This window comes from Patella vulgata, chromosome 5 (genome assembly GCF_932274485.2).
Source record: "Patella vulgata chromosome 5, xgPatVulg1.2, whole genome shotgun sequence".
Classification (NCBI taxonomy): domain Eukaryota; kingdom Metazoa; phylum Mollusca; class Gastropoda; family Patellidae; genus Patella; species Patella vulgata.
In genome coordinates this window covers 43,981,299-44,006,116 of record NC_065883.2, presented here as the reverse complement: position 1 = coordinate 44,006,116, position 24,818 = coordinate 43,981,299, and the positions used below count along the sequence as shown (strand labels likewise).

The window sequence follows — 24,818 nt, the reverse complement described above, 5'->3', positions numbered from 1 at the left end:
CCATGCTCTCTCCGTTTCTTCACCAAATCATTCGCCCGCGCTCACTGGTAGCAGCTTGAACTCCCCTCGAGCAAAACTAGTCTCTTTGATGAGGCTTGGTATCCAATCCAAGATGACCGTGCCCGGAAGTGCACAAAATTGCGGTTTTTCCTCATGTTTGGCCATTAAATGTGGTACTTATCCCAGATATGACCAAGAGAATCACTTCATACGATTGAAAAATGTACTAAGGACATTAAGGTCCACCTTTTAGCACATCACATAGCAATAAGTGATGTGAGAACCGAATGCGAGCTGATTTCTCGACGAAGCTGCATTAAATGGAATATTCCAAAAGGATGCATGCTGCCACATCTAAGGAGAAGTCATACAAAGACCGCGTTGTGTCACTTGGAATCAACTTATTCCTATTGGAACGGCTAAGTGAAATAAAATACTATTGAAAAAAAGAGGGAAGAAATGGTCACTTTAAAATATCGATGGAAACCTTGTGTGTGTCCTCGACCACAATCAAATTAGCCAAAAACAGTTGTGCGGTGATACTCCAGGTGACTGAGTTAAGCGATGGACTTCAGAAGTCCTCAAACCAGCTGCATTGAGTCTGATATAGCTGTAATACCTTTACTAAAGGCCAGCTCTCTGCTTTTTTTAAACTTTGGCAGCACTAAAAAATTCTTAATAATTTTAGAATTTTTTTCTTCTATTCTATGTATACGCCGGAAATATTATGCTGTCCATAATGAGGAAATTGGCTGTCAAGAGAGCCAAGTTCCTACAAGGCCTCAGGGTAGTTCCTCAAATAAAAAATATGACATAGGGTCAAAAATTCAACTTCATCATATGATCATTTTCGGAACCAAAAATGGATCTTGCTGGGCCTTTTAAAGCTGAATTTGTACATGAAGGACATTTCTATCAGGGGCCACCTCTCAAAATATTCCAATCTGATTAAAATACAGATCTATATTTCGTTTCGTTTTTTTATACTTTCGATGACCTACACTACATGAAGATCTGACTAGTTGTTGCGATAGGCCACGTCAGAGGTCATACGGGCGGCAAGTGAACCTATGACATCAGTCATTTGATTAACCAATCAGCATTAGTGTTTCTAGGGACTTACCCACAGTTCCGTGCAAAACATGCCTAAAGCTCGCCGTAACAGACCGTTTCATTGGCTAATACCTCACACTATTCAGAACACGCGTCAATGATAACAACTCTTTCAGATCCTAGTGTAGTAAAGACAAGTAAAACAAAATTTTGAACTATAAAAACGAAACGAAATAGGATCTGTGTTTTAATCAAATTGAAACTATTCTTAATATCAACCCCAACGTATATGGGCAATTGAAAAATCTCTTGTATCAAGTCTCCGGATGATGGATTGACTAAGACCAGTTTCAGAAAATTTTACAAATGTTGCCCCCTGCAAATAGTACATTAGAAAATAAGTTTAGTAAATTATTTTATATGGGTTGGTTCTTTCAGGTTACTGTTGGAACTGGTGACATCTCTCCTACTGCTACATCATCTGCACCTACTGGTAGTGCTATTTCGCACAAATAATCTTGTTAAATAAAATTGAAAAGAAAATATTGTAGGCCGCATTTTACGAGTTTAAAAAATGTCAAGCTGGTCAGGGATGGGGGTAGTATATGATTCATAAACAACAGAAGTCGTGTGGAATTTTCCGCAATGAAAATGATTCAGCAGATTTTAGACAACCGATTATTTTATTATTATTACAAAAGATTTATACATAGTGCGGTGGTGACAGTGGGTTTGCATGTACACGGTACCGTAACCGTGCTCATGGCATGCATGAATGAAATGTGGTTTTATGGCACGTCAGCACCCACCGGGCTATATTGCGCCAAATCATGGCATGCACAACTCTTATAATCTTAATTATTTATTTCGCACAAATAATCTTGTTAAATAAAATTGAAAAGAAAATATTGTAGGCCGCATTTTACGAGTTTCAAAAATGTCAAGCTGGTCAGGGATGGGGGTAGTATATGATTCATAAACAACAGAGGTCGTGTGGAATTTTGCGCACTGAAACTGATTCAGCAGATTTTAGGCAACCGGTTATTTCAATATTTGCCAGTGGTACTAACAACAATAATCAAGCATGAAATGCGACCATATCCACTTTTTGGTAGGCAGACTTAACGATGGCATGGGTTTACTATGGCGAAACAATGCATCGAATTACCCTCAGAAATATTGTCAGATAAAACTTAATGAGATTCCGATTTGACCAAATTTCAAAAGCATATTGTTTCCAACGGCTTGCGGGGAGAGAACTCCCCCGCACCAGCTAGTGACACTCGGCCATGTAGAATTTAAGTACACTCAAAGGCATAGAAGGGAAAGTGATAAATTTACCTTAAAATTAACCACTTTGGTCTGATGAACAATTTTGCTGAGTCCACAACAAAACATGCATCGGCTTGGTCCACTCTTTTTGGTATCCGGAGACATAACAGTCATATTGATATAAATATAGGCTCACGTTACAGTGCAATTCTGTGTATAGGCCTATTCTAAACAAGGTGCCATACATTATTAAAATTACCGTTAATCATCCTGACAAACGATAGTTTCTGGGACATTATATGACTCTAGTAGTATTATATTTCAACTTCTTTTAGCTGTAGAATAGCCAATGTTAATACATGTAGATAGTCATATTAATTATAAAATGTAAAAGAAAATAACCTACATATAGATTGGACATTAACTTAAATGAATTTATTGATTTGATAAACACTGAATTATGACTTGAGTTTGCAAGTAGGCATACGGTATTAATGCGACACCACTATATAGGCTTATTTTACGCCACAAATTTATATATACTATTCAAAAAAAGTAGGGGATATTTGATTTTGGGGGCATAATACTAAAATATGCAAATGACTACGAAAAAAGTCACTATAGAACCTAACAGAAGAAACATTTCCAGTTACATGTGACGCCCAAACGCACCAATAGCTACCGCATGGAATGCAGGTGATGCTTGGGATCATCATGGGGGTCCAACCCAAGATTTGCACGACTCTGACTTTGAATGTTACAGTCATTGTGGCATTGAATTCCAGGGTGGAAACATCAGTTTAATTGTTTTAGTGACCAGAAAACAAATTTTGATATGCGTCGGCTTACCCAAAATGAAAGGTTACGTGCCCTTGGCATGCTACAGATCGGCACAACACAGGCGGTTGTGGCGCGGACGATGAATGTTTCTCAGTCTGTCATAAGCAGGCTATGGTCCAGATACCGTGATACACAATCTGTACAGGACAGACCACGCTCAGGTCGACCAAGGGCGACAACTCAAGCCCAGGATCGATTTATCCGTACCTTGGCCTTGAGAAATCGTGTCATCACAGCAAATCAGATCAGCGCTCGTCTTCAAACAGACACTGGTGTGAGAGTGAGTGGCCAGACGATTCGGAATCGACTGCATAGGGGTCACCTTCGCGCCCGACGTCCTCGCGTGATCCCTTGTTTGAGAGATCATCACATTCAGGCAAGACGTCGTTGGTGTAGGGATCGTCAACACTGGGATAATCGACGCTGGAGCAATGTGATGTTTTCAGATAAGTCAAGGTTCACTGTTGATTTTTTGGACAGACGTAGGAGGGTGTGGCGTCGTCGAAACGAGCGCTTCCAAGACGTTAACGTCATCAGACATGATCGATTTGGGGGTGGTTCTGTTATGGTGTGGGGAGGCATCACTGTTGCTGGAAGAACGGCTTTACATGTTGTTGCAGGGCGTGTTACAGGCCAGTACTACCGGGACAACATCTTGGCAGTCCATGTTGTGCCGTTACGTCAACGTCAACAACGTCCTGCCAATGTCCAAGAACTTGCTGCTGCGTTGCAACAGGAATGGGACAATCTGGACCAAAATGACCTTATACGTCTCATTAGGAGTATGCCACGTCGGATCAATGCTTGTTTGGCAAACAGAGGAGGATTTACCCGTTACTGACTTGGTTGTGATGCTGTGGTAACTTTGCTGTTTGACCCCGGGTATCATTTTACCCTTATAATGGTCAGTCTGTTCCTTACTTAGTCTAACGATCATTTGGAATAAATCGATGAATGTGAACTTCATTTCATTTTGTCATTTGTTTCTTCGTCAGTTTCATTAGGTGACTTTAATAACACTTAAAAATCAAATATCCCCTACTTTTTTTGAATAGTATATATATAAAAAAAATATATATTTACACAGTTTTATTGTCATTGGCCTGTGTAAAGTGAGTAAATTATTTTGACATTTCAGATAACTTTCGTAAACTGCACTTTATAAGATTTATCAGATATTTTCTCATAATTCCCTTATACCTTATACAGGATGCAATTAAGAATGGGATGAGATGTGATGGACATTAAACATAACGGAGAGAAATCGTATATCCTTTCAAACTTCTGTTTAAAATCACTGCCCGAGGGTAAAGCAAATCACAAAATAGACTAATATAGGTACGGCATTGACCGGGAAAGTTCATCCTGATTTTCCGGCGTGGTTTCCCCTTGTCAGTGGTGGAGGGCGGGTGGAGGGGGGATCTTCAAGTACAGCTGTCTAGTCGTTCGGATGGTGCGAAAAACCGGGGCCCCCTGTATACACTGACGTGCACGTAAAAATGCCTTGGCAGTAGGAATTCGATAAGAGTGGAACATAGTGTCGCTACCCGGGCAAAATTCCCCTCATAACACATTGTATGGATGTGTCCGTCTGCATTAGCCAAGTAGAAGCAGTACGGTAGGACGTTAAACCCCATTTCATTATGATTTGGTCGGTACGGCATTCGCAGACTGGCATATAACTTTGTTTTCTATTTTTTGTGTTATTAATCTTGGATTTCCTGGCAGGCTTAAACTTAAAGTGCCTGAAACATTGTTAAATAAAAACGTTTTAAAATTTGTGGTATTTTTTCATTTATTCATTAAAGGACATTTCATTAAATGATTACAATAAAGAACAGTAAACAAAGACATGCAAAATTTTAATTTTATTTCAAACACGTTTTTAAATGTTGATTTAATCTTTACAAATATAATATATGGTTTCCATACATTTCAATGAACGCAACATCCCATTAATTATTAAGTAAGTAAAACCGTAAAGTCCAAATCCATACAACCCACATTATAAGTATAAATAGCAGCAGACGATATTTATAGCACAGCTGACGATATAAATAGATACAGTCAGCTACTCGATGCGCACTCGTCTTTGCGCATTGTACTTTGCAACTCCGTCATGTTTGATGCATTTGCCCCTAGGAGTATAAATAGTATGGAGACGGCACGTCATACTCTTAGCGCAGCCGAGAATGAAGCCGTGGGCGGAGCTTATCCGCCATATTGGTTGACCCAAAACATTAGCTTATATCCTATAGGCATATAGTGTAGCAACTAATACGTACACTTATAAAACCTGAATGCATCATTTATTAATCCGTTTTCCATGCTTTTTATGTTTTTATACACGTAGGGAAGTAATAAATACATCCTAATCTGCGAAAAGCTTTTGGAGAAAATATTTTCAAAACTGGATAGTTTAAAGGGACAATAACACTCTTGCTGGCTTGACAGCTCCAGAAAATAAAAAAAAATAGTCTTATTCTAAGTACTAGATGTGTTAGTGTCTTACCTGTTGTGTAAATTATCCATTAAGTCAGGCTTTTCAAATCATTTAGTTGAATTTTTCCAATTTTTTAAATTTGGTGTGTTAAGATGATATTTGTATCATCAATTAATTGGAATATTGTAAAATAGTACAATTTGTTGACCAGAATAAAGATTGAGACATATTATTCAGTTACAACAAGAGTGGTATTGAGCTTTTAAATTAATTCAATATTTAATTAGGAAGATTATTATTAAACCAATTAAAACAGGATTTTTTGTAGTTAATTTACACTTTGTTACCTCTTATCTGTGATATTCTTATTATTTTAAATTATCTCCCTTATCACTAGCATATTATTAGGCCTAATAATAAAATAATTTCAAACTAGCATATTAATTATTATTGTTACTATAGTATCATAGATAGGATAGGCCTGTATCCTGTTTTTCTTTTTAATGAATTATCCAAAACATTTACTTAGTAACTTAGGCCTCGTTAGTTTTAATGTCAAATAAAGTAATTATTATCAATTGTATACATAGGCCTATACAGTACTTCACATCACGTCTTCAGTTCAGCGGACCTAGGCTAGGGCCTACGGCCCTAGACAGTCAACTCACGTCAAGGGAGTCAAGTGGGTGCTTTGCTTGCCGCTTAGCCTTGGCCTTCTTAGATAGGGAAGACCTTAAATAATGTCGCACTGTCGCAATCTCAAAGATGACATTTGTGATGCCAAAAATGGCAGGTGGACAATTAAATGGCCCATTGGGGTAGGGTAGTGTTGACAGACTGCCTCAATGGTCAATAGACAAGTAGGCTTAGTTGACAACAATGAATGTCAAAAGATAAGTGCAAGGTCGACATGGACACCGCTCGTCTTCAAAATAAAACTTGTACTTTTAATAATAATTTTACAGTAAAACTTACCTGTGACAAGTAACAGAATGTTGTCGATCTTTATATCTGGCCTTTTACTTTGACTTTAGTGCAGCCATATGCTGCACACGACGGCATGATTTTATTCAAAGTCGAGTATTAATACTAATAGTCGTCACGTCTATAGATAGGCTTTCCTTTGTTTTGGGTCAACCAAGATGGCGGCCAGCTAACGTGACCGGCTTCAAGATTGTGACGTCATGCCATCTCCAGTCTATTAATACTCCTTGATTTGCCCTGTGACGTAGGAGCGAGTCTGGCGTATTAGAGCAGGTTATCCAGTCTAGCATAACCCGAGCGACAAGAAACGAGTAATCTCCCCATCCGGAAAGGCCTACATAATGAAGTTTGAAGTCATTGACCTTAATCATTTAAGATGTCGCGAACGATCTACCAGTTCCAGGGCGGGAAACGGGGCTCTTCTTGGTGCGAACTTAGTATTAGTCTGAGACAAGATGTACGAAACGCGGGAAATTTCACGTGATTGATGGAGTGAAATCAAGATGGAACACCATTGCTAGAGCAGTAAAAGTTGACATCCCAACTCTTGGCACAAATTGTTGACGAATTTTTTCTTCACAATCTTGTAACATATAATAATAATAATAATTTGTTTATTCAGTATTTAGAGGTCTTGGACCCAAAGATACAAATAATACAATATCATTTAACAAAAATGTGGGAAGATGGTGGTGGTAACAACAATAACAGTAAAATACAATATCAATAATGTCAACAATATCAATCAACGTTTTTTTCAATTGACTAGCTTTATCGATATACTGTGAAATTGCAATTATGTAATTTTGGCACTCTGTATTACAAAGATTGCCTAGACTGAATTGACTGTAGTTTCTGAGAAAGTTTTGGGGAATTATCTGTTGTCTAAGTTCCGCCAGAACTGTACACTGGAAAAGGAAATGACTTATATCCTCATCAGACTCCTCACATAACTTACAAAGTGGGGAAGTGATTTGTTTTCGTTTGAAAAGAACAGTTGCAAGTGGCAATATATTCAATCTCAGCAAAGTGACATTCCGTTTAATATGTGCACTTATTGGTAATGATAAATAAGATTCCTGAGACAGATCTAATTTAAATGACATATATTTGGAGGGATTCAGAATTTGAAATTTTATCTGACCATTCCTGAAGATTTATATCCCTTAATCTTAATTTTAACTGACACATAAAATACTTAATATTTCCAACTGTTTGAGAATTCCATATAAAAACAAAACCAAGAGAGCATAGGAGCATGCGAACCTTCGAAACCCATGTCACACGACCAATCTCATCAAGTCTACATAGAAGGATATAAACCTGTTTCGGATAGCGTTCTTTTGTCATACACAAAAGTTTACACCAATATTTGATGCAATTTGAGATATAATCGATAGACATATTCCGTCGTCCACATTCTCCCAAGGCCCCAGCAGAACTAGAGCTTTTATGTATATGTAATAAAAACTTACAAAAACTATCATGAACTCTCTCAATGTCTAATCGGTATTCAAACCCCCAAACTTGGGAGCCATATAAAAGAATGGGTTTAATAATTGTATCAAACATTTTAAAAGATAGATTCATAGATGGAAAATCAGATTTCCTAATCAGACTTTTGATAGGTACAAGGGCTTTATCAGCTTTCACAGCAAGATTTTGGATACACTTACTCCAGTTTAGCCTGGAGGAAAATATTACTCCTAAGTAGTTATAATAGGTAACAATTTCAATAGGTTGATTATTAAAGTGAAAGTTTTCATAGTTTCGTAATTTTCCGCCATTCCGGAAAACCATAATTTTAGTTTTTGATAGATTTACAGATAGATCAAACTTTTGTGTGAATTTTTCCAGGAGTTTTATTTTCTTCCTCACATCCCCAACAGTATCAGACAGAAGACACAAATCATCTGCATAAAGTAGTAGGAAAATGTCTTCAACATCTTGGCTTGTGAAGATGCCATTTACGTCACCATTTTTTACTATATCAATTAGTTGATTTATGTAGTAACAAAATAAAATAGGACTCAAAATACATCCCTGACGGACGCCAGTAGTACAATGAAAATAATCAGTGATGTAGAAACCCAACTTAACACTAGATGACACCAAAGAATAGAGACTCTTCAACGATTTGTATAGTTTACCATGGATTCCCTTGTTTATTAACAAGGAGAGCAGTTTCTGTCGGTTGAGAGAGTCAAATGCCTTAGAGAAATCCACATACAAGTATAGACGACCTCTGGATTTACTTAGATATTTTTGAACCAAGCCATGAAGAGTAAAAATGTGGTCTGTAGTCGAGTAACCTCCCCTGAAGCCAGCTTGGGCTTCATGGAAATTTTCTTGGGATTCTGACCAAAGAGTAAGTCTGTTATTTAATATCGATGTATATAATTTGCCAACAGAGTCTAATAGCGATATACCTCTATAATTATTACAGTCAAGCTTACTTCCCTTCTTGTGAAGTGGTATGACCAGGACTTTCCTCCAGGAGTCTGGAAAATTACCAGAGTCGAAGATTTTATTGAAGATGATTGTAAGAATTGGGGTAACTTCATTTGATATTGTTTTAATAAAGTCAATTCCAATCCCGTCTGGTCCTGGGGATGTGCCACCCTTCATTTTAGTAATGGCCTGTTTCACTTCAGATTCTGAAATGGGATCATTTAGGGGACATAACTCTGGGCATTGGCAATGATCAGTATAACTATCAATGTTACATTGGGCTTCTTGCAAGACAAGGTCAGTTTGTGCATCATCAAGGGTTACATTCAAAAGATTTTCAAAATAGTGGAACCACTCATTTGGTTGAATAGTGTGAGAAATAGTTGCCCTAGGCCTAAAGCTCTTAATGGTTTTCCAAAAACAAGCCGGATCATTCAAGCTTTTTTCTAACACTTCACAAAGTTCATGGTTATATGCAACCTTTCTCAAGTCACATACATGTTTAAACTTATTTCTGACCACCTTATAATTGTCAAGGTGCATATCTAGGTTTGTCTTCCTAAATATATTTAGTGCTAAATACTTCTCAGTTTTCAAATTCTGACATTCCTGATTAAACCATTTGGGTTGTTTCGTTTTGGATATATCATAAATCTTAATAGGTTTATACACCATATCGTGAGCAGTTTGCCAGATGAAAGAACAAAACATTTGGACAGGTTTATCAATCTCATCATAATGTGAATTTGAAAGTTGAGAAACTAAAGTATGTAAATTGGATTTCACATTATCTTTATAAACATCAGCTTTGTCAGAATTCCAAACCAATTTATCATACTGTATTGTATCATATGAAGTATCAGGCGCAACAATAATATTACATGCTATTTCAAATTCTAAGGGCAGATGGTCCGATTCGGTTCTGGTTATAACACAAAAGTTTTGTATCAATTTATAAAAGTCAGATGAAACTATTAAATAGTCAACAACACTGGCCCCATTATATGTTATGCACGTGTATGCTCCCGGACTTTCATTGGAATGTCTTCCATTCACTATATGGACATTCAAAAGGGCACAAATTGTGAGAAGCCTTAATCCGAAATTGTTCACCTCACAGTCCTTGGACTTTCTAGGGAGACTGAAAGTATCCACACTATAATCAGCTGCATCTAAGGTATCAAAATATTTAGTACTATCATCAATTAAAAAATCCTGCTGTGATCCATCTCCAGTCCTAGAATTTAAATCTCCAGTGATAACAAGTAGGCACTCAGGATAATCTTCATAAACTTCCAAAACGTTATTTTCGAAAAGCTCAATTCCACTTGAATCTGTGTAAATTGTTGATCGTTCAGGAGCAATGTAATAAAAACAGTATATAACACTCTCAGACCATCCAAAGAAATTAGCACCAAACAAGAAAAACAAAGATTCATCAAACTTCTCTTTAATTCTTGTCACTCCATATCTCAGTTTCTGTTCAATTAAAACAATAACGCCCCCTCTTATTTTACCATTACCTCTCACATAATAATGAACATCAAAAGATGGAAAATATTTTTCGAGATTGATATCATTTGAACACCATGTCTCTGTTAAACATATCACATTAAACCCATTTAAATAATTTATAAAGTCAGGATCGTTCAGTTTCCGAGTAAGTCCATGTACATTCCAGGTTACGAATTTGAGATTGTTTTGTTTACATCGCCATTCATTGTCACTACACTCACCATCAATATGTTCTCGTGCATAGCAGGTCCGACCTATATCCTAGTAGTCACCATTTTCCAGTGCTTGTATTGAGTATATTTTTCTTTCAATTAGTAATTTGTCAAATTTTAAACTTGCATTTTTACCTTCCTCTCTGGCTTTCACTAGATAACGGATTAGTTTCTTGCGGGTTTGGCGGACCTTATATGAATAATCACAGGTAATATAGTACGCCTTATCTTTCAAATCTTTAGCAGCAGTAATGACTGTATTTTTGTCAATAAATCTGTTTAACGTAACAATCAAATATTTTCGATCCTTTGAAGGAATAATTTTGTCGACTGGTATTTCTTTAGCGATGTTCAGAGTTTCCCTAAATAATTTATTTACCTTTTCTTTTATATCTTTTGGATTGTCTGTTGCTTGAATGTCCAGTCCACTCATCACAATGTTGTTTTGTTTTGATGCATTTTCTAAACTATCAGTTTTCTCCTCCAATTTCATCACCACTTTCTTCAGACCTTTATTTTCTTCTACCAATTGACAGTTAATTTCTTTCATTTCTTGTAATTCTTCTGTTAGTTTATTAACTGTTTCTGTTAGTGTCGAAACATTACCATGAACACTGGCTTTCAACTCCTTCATTTCACGACAGACTTCTCGCAATATGTCGACCATGTTTTCATCATCTACTTGTTCAAAGTCTACCTTTCCCTTAGGGTTCTGTTTTTTCGGTGGACCGGGATTAGTTTCTACGTCGCCGGACAGCAGAATTATTAATGTTTATATATAATAACCTGTTAATAGTTGATATTTTGCACAGCGTCGCATGTGTGTGGCTGCACCTGCCGCCATCTTCCCCATCTTGTAACATACACGCGATTAGAAGGCTCATAAAAGTTAAGAAGGGTAGAAATGTCCAGAGCCATTATCTCATTGAAAGCGATTTTATTGCATCCAGTAGCACATGGAGACAAACAGGGTTTACTTAACAAATCTACGACATGGAAATATTGGACTAATGGCGTGTAATAGAAGGCAATTATAGTTTGTCGCCGTTTTTGATCTGGCACAAAACCATATAGCCAAATTAGATTTAGACACAAATTGAAATTAACGTTCTTTGAAGTTACGAGTTGGGGGAGATGTTGTGAACACGTTCAAACAGATTTTCTGGCCTAAATGGACGAATATATCAAACGGAAATGACAGATTTCATATCATGTAAGCACGTCCGTTGAAAAAACTCAGAGATTAATATCCTGGAATAACGACTGATTTGGTTTTCAGAAATGAATGAAAAATGAATCGGGTTTCTAATATTTGGGGAAATTCTGAAACTTGAATTGAATGAAAGAGGAATTCTGATTTCTAAACGGAACCTACTTTCACGTGCTTAAAGCAAATATTGATATAATTCAATATAGATCCCTTAACCCATACTTTCAGAGAGCTTCTATGATTATTAAAACATAAGAATGATTTGGTAGTGCACAAGGCCTATTCTCCCCTCAAAAGGCTGAAATGTTTTTAAAACACTTGGTCTCCCTGAGGTCGAGATCCTCACCATAAACATCTCCTACGGCCTAGGCGGTGCCAAATTGCAGTATTTTGTATGACCGAAACTATTTAGAATTGTCACACATGAAATTTGTGGGTGTTCTTCGGGAATTTTAATACAAAACATAATTAATAATTTTAATAGAAGCTTAGACAGAGCGTAGTGATATAAGGTGCGATTCAACCAACGGAAATTGTCACGTTTTACGAACTGTAAATGGACTGTAAATTACTGTCGAATTTCAAAAGTAGTTAACAACTACTAAGTAGCCGGGGGAGGGGGGCGAATGGTTAGCACGCTGTATCATAAAGCCTGTCATTGAGTCAACTGACGTGATTCCGAATCCTCGGTTGTACGTGACAAGGAGTAGGGTGGCCTGTGAAACCTCGTGGATTTTCTCCGGGTCCTCCGCTAAAGACGAGCAAGATAATTATTGAAAGTTGTTGTTTCCCCATATACCCTCTCATCCAAGGACACTTCGCTATGCTCCGTTTTTTCATCTTTTAAAAATATTAATCATGTTTTATAAATTTTCGAAACACAAGCACATGTAGGGTGGGTCTGTCGTTCAGATTATCCTGCGTGGGATCTATGAAGAACGTATAGACTCGAGCGACAAGAAACGAGTCTATAGTTACCTCACATCAAGGCACAAGTAATTTTCACTAAAATCTATTAAAATTAACTTTTAAGTTACAATCGATCTTCGTGAAACGCATAAATTTAAAATTTCACTTTGATTTTAGTTAAAATCTATGTTAGTGATTTTAGCTTCAGTTTTGTGAAACCGCTGCTCTCCCTGAGGTCATCGCTAGTCTCCCGCTACGACCACGGGAACTGGTAAGAGGTGCGAAAGTGCGATAGCGCACAACATCAATTTCAAAGACAAAATGGAGTATAATAGCCTACGTGGAATTCGTCTGGGGCCTGTTTAACTAAGATAAAAATCCAAATTTTAGTATTTGATTGGATAATAGATAATATTAGAGTGATTTTAGTGCTTAGCCAATCAAAATTGAAGTATCTACTAAATTTGGATTTCGATAAACAGGGCCCAGGGGAACATAAACATGCCAAAGTTACGTTACTCACATGTTGATGTGAGATAACTACAGACTCGTTTCTTGTTGTTCGGGTCTATACGTTCTTCATAGATCACACACATGATAATCGAGATACTACTGCAACAATGGGCCACAAAATGTTTCTGGTCGCTCAAGTCTAATGGCTGTATACTGGTCTGGATACCCAAGACACTATTGCGACGATGGGCCACGTCGGGCATTATTTTTTATCTTTTCTTTTTCATTTTTTTTTTTTTTTTCATTTAATTTTCATAACCCAAAAAACGCTATTGCGACCATGGGCCACCATAGATATGACTGAGGACAGAGACTTAATTTTCATACACAGTTTGTTTGTTTTTTTGTTTTTTTGGGGTTTTTTGTGGGGGGGGGAGGGAGGTTGTTATTATTTTTTTTTTTTTTTTTGCAAAGCAAAAATCAAACCGTCGAATTCGAAATGACAAGCAAAGGAGTACGCTACACACAGCATACGTGTATATCTACATGGTCACTCGAGTGTATGGACATTTATCAAACTTAGTCACTGCTGGAGTTCAAAATCAACTAAAAAGTAAATAAAATCATTTACACTTACTTACATTATAATCTGTTCCGATGATCAAAATTATCGCCAAGTGACCCCCCTTATCAGACAGCGTTGACCAGTCACTTAATGAATTAAATCGAACGCTAGCACTAGCAGCGGTGTATAATTTTACAACGTCACTTTTAATACTTTTTAAATTACAAAGGAAAGTTTGACTAATATCAACACAAAAATCGCCTCGATATACTCGACTGCCGCTAAGCAGCAAATACTACATGTGTGTGGGTGTGTGTGTGCGTGTGTGTGTGTGTGTTTGTGGGTGTGTGGTGGGGGGAGGGGTAGCTGACTACTATAGGCTACTACTAAGACCTGTCTCTAGTATTAACTTAAAGGACAATATTGGTGTCAGTCATTATAAAATATGTGATAGAGCTCGTTAAATACATCCCAAATATAATTTTAACACAGATATCATTGTTACAGGAGATGTCTAACAAGCACATGAAGAAACGGGACGGGACGTCAAACATGACAAACATGAGTTGTCCTTCTATATAACTGACTGAAGTAATGAGCGGTAACAGACAAACGATCGAATTTCATTTCACTGATAATTCCGTTGAAGATGAAAAAAAAATTCGCGACCCGGCTTGTTTACATCGATTTTAGAGCACCGTATCCCATGATCATAATAATATAACGTCATTTTAACCCTGTCGTCATAAAATCATGATGACGTCATTTTAAGATTAGGTTACCAAGTTTGACGTGAAATCCAATATGTCAGCCTCCTCTGGGCGAAGTCTCGATGCATAAACATTGTACGGTACTATTAATATTATGATGAAATGTAATGAATCAAATGATTTGGGTTGATGGTAAGCCACGTTGATTTCTTAGAGCTTAATGAAACATCGCTTAATGTGTATAAGATTCAAACTGTGTGAGGGTGGGTGCCGGAGGGCGTATTTTGCGGACAGGAATCATTTGGATCAATCAAAGATGACCTTAAAATTGGCTTCTCGTTAGCTTTTTCGTTTAGTTCCAATTTCTTCATTCAAGAGATCTGGAAATGTAAATAAAAAAACCCACAGTAAACAAGAGGCATGTTTTTTGTTTAGATATTAGTAATAATAGGCTACTATTACTAGGCCTATTGGTTTATTTTTATAGCGATGTTCGCCTTGACATCACGATTAGTCAGGTGACACAAGTGGTTAGCAACAATGACGTATACATATCAATATACGTCATTGGTTGGCAATATCGGTTGTTTACAAATGGCTTACTGACTGACGTTGCTTTTATAGAGAGACATTTATGCTGTATTTAATCTGATTAACGTTGTTTTTTTACTGAGCGACTTTCGGTTAGGCTCGTCTAGTAATTGTACGTAGGCATTTTTTTGCGTATCTCCAATGAAAATGGTTGTATCGTGTTGTGATATTGGTTGTACTAGGCCTACTACCACTAGGCCCAGCAGATTGGAGAAAGATAATCCAGCCTCGGGTCAGTCGGGAAGTTTTTATCGGGTTCCAAAAAAACAGATCACATTGACAGAAGAAAATTGTGGATTGTAGCTATTAGATCTAAACGTGAAAGTCAAGATGGTCTGCAATGGGAACCTTTAGATCATGACACTGGACAGTGTTTGCTTCAGGCATTTTATTAGTGGTAAGATAATTGTTATTCATATATATATACAATATAAATTAATATAAATACGCCTAGACCTATTCATATTATAGGCTCATATTTAATTTTATTTTGTCATTTAGGCCTAGTCAATTATCAAAACTCTTGGCAAGGTTGCTAAGTAATGATTTCTCTTTTTTTAATGAAATAGGCTATCTGTAAAAAATATAGATGAATAATGATTTTAATATTCATAGAATCCTGTCTGACGTCAATGTTATTTCTTCGCCTATATTATTTTTTATCATTACAGGGCAAAAGAGCAATGACGATCGTAATCCAGAAATTCCAGATTATGTTCCATCTCTCCACATGGGTTACCAGAGGAATGAAATAAAAGGTGATGTCAGGTATGTATTGCTACGTTAGGTACCAGCGTTTTGAGAATCAAGTGCTTTATTAGATTTATCACAGACAGAAAACTTACCACCACAAGGATATACTTGATCTATACTTTTGAATATACTGACAGACTTAAATGGTGTCCGTGTTCGCTAAAACTCTCAAATGAAACTGTTCATTGATCATTAAAAAAAAATCAATATTACATATAATTGAGTCACAAATAATTAGTGAATGCTGAACCTTACATTGTACTGATCTGAGCTTAACTTTTGTTTCCATATAATAGAGGAGTCAGTTATTGATCCACATTACCAATGTACCAAGACAATTGCTTCGCTTAGAATTAAAAATGAACAGCTGTATAAAGAACTGAGCAGACTGCAAACCGCGAACACATCGCTGAAGTCTAGTTTAAACGTACAGACCTGTTGGCAGCAATTGATGAACAGTTAGAAGGAAATTCTGTGTTTTACAGTACACTGGTATTTCATCAAAGGCTATATTTATTTGGTTATTGTCATTTTGTTCCTGTGTATTACCTGTATGTAAAGTGATGTCTCCAACATCTGTATTGATTTGTATTCTGATGAAACTTAGTCTATATCTTCAACATCGGGACTTAGCTTACACTTACAGATTTTTGTTGTTTCTCTTACAACAATATCCGACATATTAAATCAAGGCAGGAAATATTAGCTTTTTGATTCAGTGGCCAGACAAAGACACCCTTATAAAACACATGCCCTCGGTTTTTAAACGTTCTTATCCAAGAACTGTCAGCATCATTGACTGTTTCGAGGTGTTTAATTATTTAAAGACCTGGACAACTGACAGCAAGAGCTCAAACATGGTCTAATTACAATAAAATTGTTAGTGTCAATTACTCCTACTGGAGTTAGTTCTTTTGTTTCAAGAGCATTTGGGGGTAGAACATCCGATAAAGTTATAGACCAAAGTAGCAGTTATTTAGACATGCTAGAATATTAAGATCAGGTTTTGCCAGACAGTGGATTTTTAATAGGGGAAGATCTGGCCAATAGAAATGCAACCCTTATTAATATCATCCCATCTTTTACAAGAGGAAAAACCCAATTAAGTGTAAAAGAGGTTGAATAGACACGAAAGATTGTACATGTCAGAATTCATGTTGAGAGAGCGATTGAGAGACTAAAGAACTTTAATATTCTTAGTAGCAATATGAGTCTACACATGGTGTCACATGCTGACTGTATGTTACAATATGTTCTGCAATTTACAATCTTCAACCAAAGCTTGTTTCGTGAATTGCCCATGGACGGTGGTTCTGGCAAAGGGTCGGCTGTAGCGTTTTCTTGACAAATTACCCTCATATATAGCGCACTGCATTAAACCCCATTTCTTTTCTTGTTTCATTAATTTAAAACATACATGTAATCATTTTAAAGCATCTTAATTTATTTATTTACTGTCATCATTAAACATATTAATTTATTTATTTATTGTCATCATAAAATTTATTTATTTACTGTCATCATTAAACATATTAATTTATTTATTTATTGTCATCATAAAATATTAATTTATATTTATTTACTGTCATCATTAAACATATTGATTTATTTACTTATTGTCGTCATTAAACATATTAATTAAACATATTAATTTATTTACTTATTGTCATCATTAAACATATTAATTTATTGTCATCATTAAGCATATTAATTTATTTATTTATTGTCATCATTAAACATATTAATTTATTTATTGTCATATTAATTTATTTACTTATTGTCATCACTAAACATATTAATTTATTTACTTATTGTCATCATTAAACATATTAATTTATTGTCATCATTAAGCATATTAATTTATTTATTTATTGTCATCATTAAACATATTGATTTATTTACTTATTGTCATCATTAAACATATTAATTAAACATATTAATTTATTTACTTATTGTCATCATTAAACATATTAATTTATTGTCATCATTAAGCATATTAATTTAGTTATTTATTGTCATCATTAAACATATTAATTTATTTATTGTCATATTAATTTATTTACTTATTGTCATCACTAAACATATTAATTTATTTACTTATTGTCATCATTAAACATATTAATTTATTGTCATCATTAAGCATATTAATTTATTTATTTATTGTCATCATTGAACATATTAATTTATTTATTGTCATATTAATTTATTTATTGTCATATTAATTTATTTACTTATTGTCATCACTAAACATATTAATTTATTTACTTATTGTCATCATTAAGCGTATTGATTTATTTATTTATTGTAATCATTAATTAAACATATTAATTTATTTTTTATTATAATCACTAAACCTATTTATTTATTTACTTATTGAATAAAACACCGGTATATTTCTGAAATATATTTTTTTCTATATTTCACAATTTGGGCAAAACCATTGTCCTCTTGGTTTTCTTCTAACAATAACACATTTATAATGAAACCACTCATACGGACAATCAGAATTCTCACACTTGATCATGCGTCCATACTCCGCCTACGAACAAATACACAGGGTCATTGACTCTATTCTGGTTATTAAATGCTGATGTCTCTTCTTTTTGATTTTCCAATTCCTTTGTGACAAGCTCCTTAATAATAAACATTAATAATAATGAACAGTTCGCACTTTGAAATTAAAGTTTTGCAAAATGCTACATCAATTGGAACGCGTACAATAACCATAATGGGAGCTGGCCTACATTTAGTGTACACAACAAAGTCACAGAAAGATAATTTGGAAATATGCATCTGACATTGTATCTTACGGAGCCCCTTAAGTGCACGATTCCACTCTTATATAATTTTTTCGTGCATAATTCCACTCTTATATAATTATTTCGTTATAACGAAATATTAATTCGTTATAACGAAATATTAATTCGTTATAACGAAATATTAATTCGTTATAACGAAATATTAATTCGTTTAAACGAAATATTAATTCGTTTTAACGAAATATTAATTTCGTTATAACGAATTACCTATTTCATTTAAACGAAATAAGTAATTCGTTTAAACGAAATAAGTAATTCGTTTAAACGAAATATTCATTGGTTATAATGAAATATTCATTAGTTATAAACGAAATATTAATTCGTTTAAACGAAATATTCATTGGTTATAATGAAATATTCATTAGTTATAATGAAATATTAATTCGTTATAACGAAATATTAAATCGTTATAACGAAATAGTTATTTCGAATAATCGAATTAATTGATTTACGATTTAACACGTCGACTAATGACCCCAATGCTCCAAACACCCAATTTGAAGAATAAAAATTTGTTAAAAAAAACATTCGTGATCTCTATCGTTACTTTGGGATTAAGACATGGTTCAAGTTTAATTCAATACTTCGCTTGTGCGTAGGGTATTTAGCAGTGGGGGGGGGGCAGGTTGGCCCCGAGAGACCACACGAGGTTGGACCAGCCACCCTGCTCCTTGTCACGTAGAAGGCGTCAATTGCAACAACGCCACTTGTCTCAATGACAGACCTCGTGTTCACAAGGTTTTCGTAATGGGGACCATGTGAGAGGTGGAGACTCTATGAAGCAGCCCAGTCTTCAATAGCTCAGTCAAAGCAGAAGAGTAGGACGTTAAACCCTATTTCATTTCATTTCATAAGAGTATGAACCCTATCGATTTTTCAGTGTTCTGTGACTTGCCGTTCCAGCGAAATGCTGGTTGGGTGGTCTAGTGGTGCGCGTGATACCATGCGGTCTGTAATTGAGTCAAGTGGTGTTGTTTCGTTTGACCGCTTGTACGTGACAAGGAGTATGGTTGCTTGTCCAACATCGTACGTCTACACCGCATCCACCTGTTTTCTTCCACTGTTAAATACACCCCACCCCCCGTTATAACGAAATATTAATTCGTTTAAACGAAATATTCATTGGTTATAATGAAATATTAATTCGTTATAACGAAATATTAAATCGTTATAACTAAATAATTATTTCGAATAATCGAATTAATTGATTTACGATTTAACACGTCGCCTAATGACCCCAATGCTCCAAACACCCAATTGAAAGAATAAAAATTTGTTAAAAAAACCATTCGTGATCTTAATTGTTACTTTGGGATTAAGACATGGTTCAAGTTTAATTAAATACTTCGCTTGTGCGTAGGGTATTTAGCAGTGGGGGGGGGGGGCAGGTTGGCCCTGAGAGAACCCACGAGGTTGGACCGGCTACCCTGCTCCTTGTCACGTAGAAGGCGTCAATTGAAACAACGCCACTTGTCTCAATGACAGACCTCGTGTTGACAAGGTTTTCGTAATGGGGACCATGTGAGAGGTGGAGACTCTATGAAGCAGCCCAACCTTCAATAGCTCAGTCAAAGCAAAAGAGTAGAACGTTGAACCCTATTTCATTTCATTTCATAAGAGTATGAACCCTATCGATTTTTCAGTGTTATGTGACTTGCCGTTCCAGCGAAATGCGGGTTGGGTGGTCTAGTGGTGCGCGTGAAACCATGCGGTCTGTAATTGAGTCAAGTGGTGTTGTTTAGATTGACCGCTTGTACGTGACAAGGAGTATGGTTGCCTGTCCAACACCGCATCCACCTGTTTCCTGCCACTGTTAAATACACCCCACCCCCCCACCCCCAAAAGCGAAGTATTAAAATAAAACTGAACCAAGTGTTAGTCTCGAAATGACCTAATTTGTTTCGCAGTTCTAGGGCTACCGCCTCAAGTCCGACCGCATATCGATAAAGATGCTCAACATGCTTTATTTTCAAATTGGGTGTTTGGAGCATTAAGGTGTACACGGGACCTCGGTTGTTGTCCCAATCCGAACTTGACAGCTCTCCTTGTCTGGCCCTCCGCCCTGCATCACTGACAAAAACCAGATGAACTTTCTCGGCCAGCAACGGGAGCGAACCCGCGACCTCCAAGCTAGCGAGGTAGCGTCTTAGTGTTACCCACATTTGCTTGTGAACCCAATGGTTAATACCCTAAAACATATGTTAAAAACTATTGCTTCTATCGGATTCACTATGTTTTCGTAATGTGTATAATGTTGAGGGATTGGGTCTCTGGATCAGAAGGAAACGACAGTGTTCGTTCTCTCATTAACCGCAATGCTTCACACCAATATATGAAGTAAAGAACTGATTTAATGTGTATCCTCATTCGTGTTCATAAGGTTTTCAGAATAACGCGAGGAGCAACCCGGGAACCCGTTTCATCTCTTTATGTCACCAATGTTTCATAGAGTCCCCACCCCTCAATTGGTCCCCATTACGAAAAACTTGTGAACACGAGGTCTGTCACTGAATCAAGTGGCGTTGTTTCAATTGACGGCTTATACGTGACAAGGAGCAGGATCGTTTGTCCAACCTCGTGGGTTCTCTCCGGGTCCACCTGTTTCCTCCCACTGCTAAATATCCCTACGAGCAAACGAATTATTGAAATAAAATTGAACCATGTGTTAATCCCACAAACAAACAAAATCTATATGATTTGCTGACTGGTGTTTGGTAAACAACTTTCTTCACTCCTCTTCGTTATCAATACCCCATTTGACTGCTGCTTTTTTGAAAGATCATATGTTGTATATCCAACTATTTGTTTCACTAGATTATCAGGTAGTGTTGTTTCTTTCCTAGTTTGAATATCATGGGGCTCTTGAAGCTGTTACACGACCCAACCTATGCTGATACCACAGAGGACTAATCGACTGATTTAGTGTTACCGATTCTAAATTGTTTCTTGATAGTCGGAAACACTATAATTATCATATATCTCATCATCTGTTGAATCACTGAGATCATTTGTAATGCTAGCCACTAACTTAGGGTACTTTTCTACAATTTTGACTGGGGTACTGGTACTGGTATGCTGATTTAGAATGGAAATGGATGTAAAAAAGGATGCATTTGGTAGAATAGAATACAGTTCTTCCACTCCAGGACTTCTAAAGGTGGTAAAGTAGTAGTCCAAGTAGCTTGAACAGAAGCAATCCCTTTACTGTTACTGTTGCGGATGTAACCTGAAATGAAATTGTCAATTATGAAATGCAATTATTTACAAAATATTTAGAAATAAAGAAAGTAAATGGAATGGACCAATGAAGACAGAAGCATAATATGTCATTGAGTGTGCCAAGAGGGAAATTATGTCAGGACAGTTATGTTACAGCCTACTGTTACTTCAAATTCCAAACTTTCAAGGGTTCTTTTACGTTCCATTCGAACAACTCATCACTGACTAGGGGAACCATCCAACACCAGGAGAGAACCCAAGATTTGGTTAATGAGCCGTGCCTTCTTGAGCCACAGCGACAACCCAAGTAATTGACAGTTTTAACACTTACCTCCTTGCGAAATGTACTGTTCCGTTGGAAAGCTTGACTCTTTGAGCTGCTCTGTGTCAAACCCATCTTTACTGCCATTTCCATTGTAAAAAGAAGTGCTGCTATATGGCCTATATGGCTACATACTTCACCTAGTCTGTAACATGGAAAACAAGAAATATGAGTGCCTATTAAGCAACAGGTTATTACAAAAGTATTCTGTAAAAGTAGAAGAGATTTCATGCTAATTACACCCATCTTTAGGCATTCAGCAGGGACAGACAATAGTAATTATAGAACACTGGTTTTTGTATCTTACCCTGCCATACATGTACAGTGTGCACAATACACAGTACCATTGCTCTTCTCGAGGTACACCCATGGTTCATGTGAATTGTTTCTGGCTTTCTGTGATGGAACAACTTTCGACTTGAGTGCTACATATGGACAGGTGTCTGATACTGGATGTGACATAAATGCTTGTACATGTCCACTGACCACATATTTAATAATGTAAAAAGTAATTAAGAATATTTTTCCATGAATTTGTAACGAATGATAGATTTGATCAAATCTGTAATAACAATAATTGTTTACTTCAATACTTCAATACTTGATTATTAATAGGCCTGTGTGTGGGCCTACAGAGCACAATGCCAGTAAGTACTAGTGTAGGGGTAAAACTGTTTTATGTTCTTATATATCTATGTCGGTACATTATACATTATGGTTATCTTCAGTGTTATTAAGATGTGGCACTCAGATATTTTTAATTTCCAATTAAATAAATAAGAGAGCTTTGCTATGGGTACTTTGGTAGGCCTTACTTATTAAAATACTTTGCACCAATTTATTACGTTTTTACGCACAATCTTGAATGCTTGATAAAACCTACATCAGTACATGAAATGAAGCTGTTTATCTAGATCGATAAATGGTATAATTATATATAAATATATTTATATTTGATTTAAATTTCAACTTACTTATACGCCTCTAATGATTTATAAGCAAGCTTTCGTGGATTCTTTAGTGTACAATGATGGCGTATCGATAAGGTAGAGGTAAATGTCACCAAAAGTCAGGTCCGGCCATGTGTTCGGATCACCACTCCATTTGTCTTTTAAACTGTATGGATCTGGCAAAAACTTTGTTTCCGAGTCTTAAGATAGCTTACATTTATATCTATGTTTAGCATCTAACGCCAAAGACTGGAAATACTCTGATATATAATTGCCAAACATTACATTATCGCACGTACTTTCAGCCATGTTTGCCATAAACCGCGCTGACTGAAACCACTTTCTGCCAACCAATTATTTCGAATGACATCACATCCGGTAATGGCGAACATCGCTATAGTTAATGTCTTCATTAGAAGATTCAAAATCAAAGTTCATATGAGCGGGATAATATATCTTCTTGGTTACTGATCAACAGCTCGCATATATCCTTTTGATATGCCCCAGATCTCCATTCCAGCCATGCATTGCAGGGTCATCTTGTTCGATCATTGGTTTTGCAGCTTGTCTCCAAATTTTTGCAAAATAATTGCTGCGTTTAATGTGCAGCAAAAGAAACAATGGCAAGATGGTAATAAAGGTTTGTTGTTTTTCACAAAGAACATTTTTTCTTCATCTACTGATCAAAATGTGTATTTTTGGATCATCGTTGGTGAGGAGAATGATTGGGATGTCTATTTCACCCGAGCAAGAATGCAAGATACAATTTGTATCAGCGCCTCCATGATTTTGCAATGCGAAGTGGTATAGGTAAGCTATTTTGGTGTTCTCGTGGTTTGTTTTCAGTTCTAAGATATTCTCGACATTTTCAATACTAATCGTGATATATTTTTTGATACAGTCAAGACTAGTATTGAAGTGTTGAGACTATCTCGGCCCACATGATTTCAGTGGTAATGATTATCTGTCTTTCTTTTTCAAGATGTTTCCAAATTTCTTACCAATTTTATTGTTTTTACTAAAATTATAATTATGTGACGTCACCCTTTGATGTTGGTGTACCATTATTTCAAATAGTCGTACGGGCAACTTGCCAATCGTACATTATCTATACTAGTGAAATATTGGACTCGCGTGACGTGTTTCCCTGTAAAAGCAGTGTCTGTATATTTTAAGTCGTTTAATGGTCACGAGCTTAAGACATTGCGTAATATATTGTAAAAACACTCGGCCCTACGGCCATCTTGTTGTTACAATTACAATATATGTCTCGCTCTCGACCATTAAACAATGCTTATTAAGCTTGTGATTATTAAAATTATTAGGCTTTCAGACTAAATTATTATTAAGCTTTCATATTTTATATGAAAGCTTATTGTTTCTGTTAAGATTATTATTGTTATTATTATTTTTTTTGTGTGTGTTTTGTCCACAAATCGGATTTCTCAGAATCTAATCATAGGATCTTTCTGAAACTTTTACCTATCCCACCTAAAATGGGTGGTGGCTGTTGATTAAATATATTTTCAAAACGTTTTAGAATCCGA

General features: G+C 36.0%; 1 pseudogene; it reads right to left on the bottom strand.

Moving 5' to 3' along the window:
• Positions 1-21,009: 21,009 nt before the first annotated feature.
• Positions 21,010-23,553, bottom strand: LOC126821481 (uncharacterized; annotated as a pseudogene).
• Between the last annotated feature and the right edge of the window lie 1,265 nt (positions 23,554-24,818).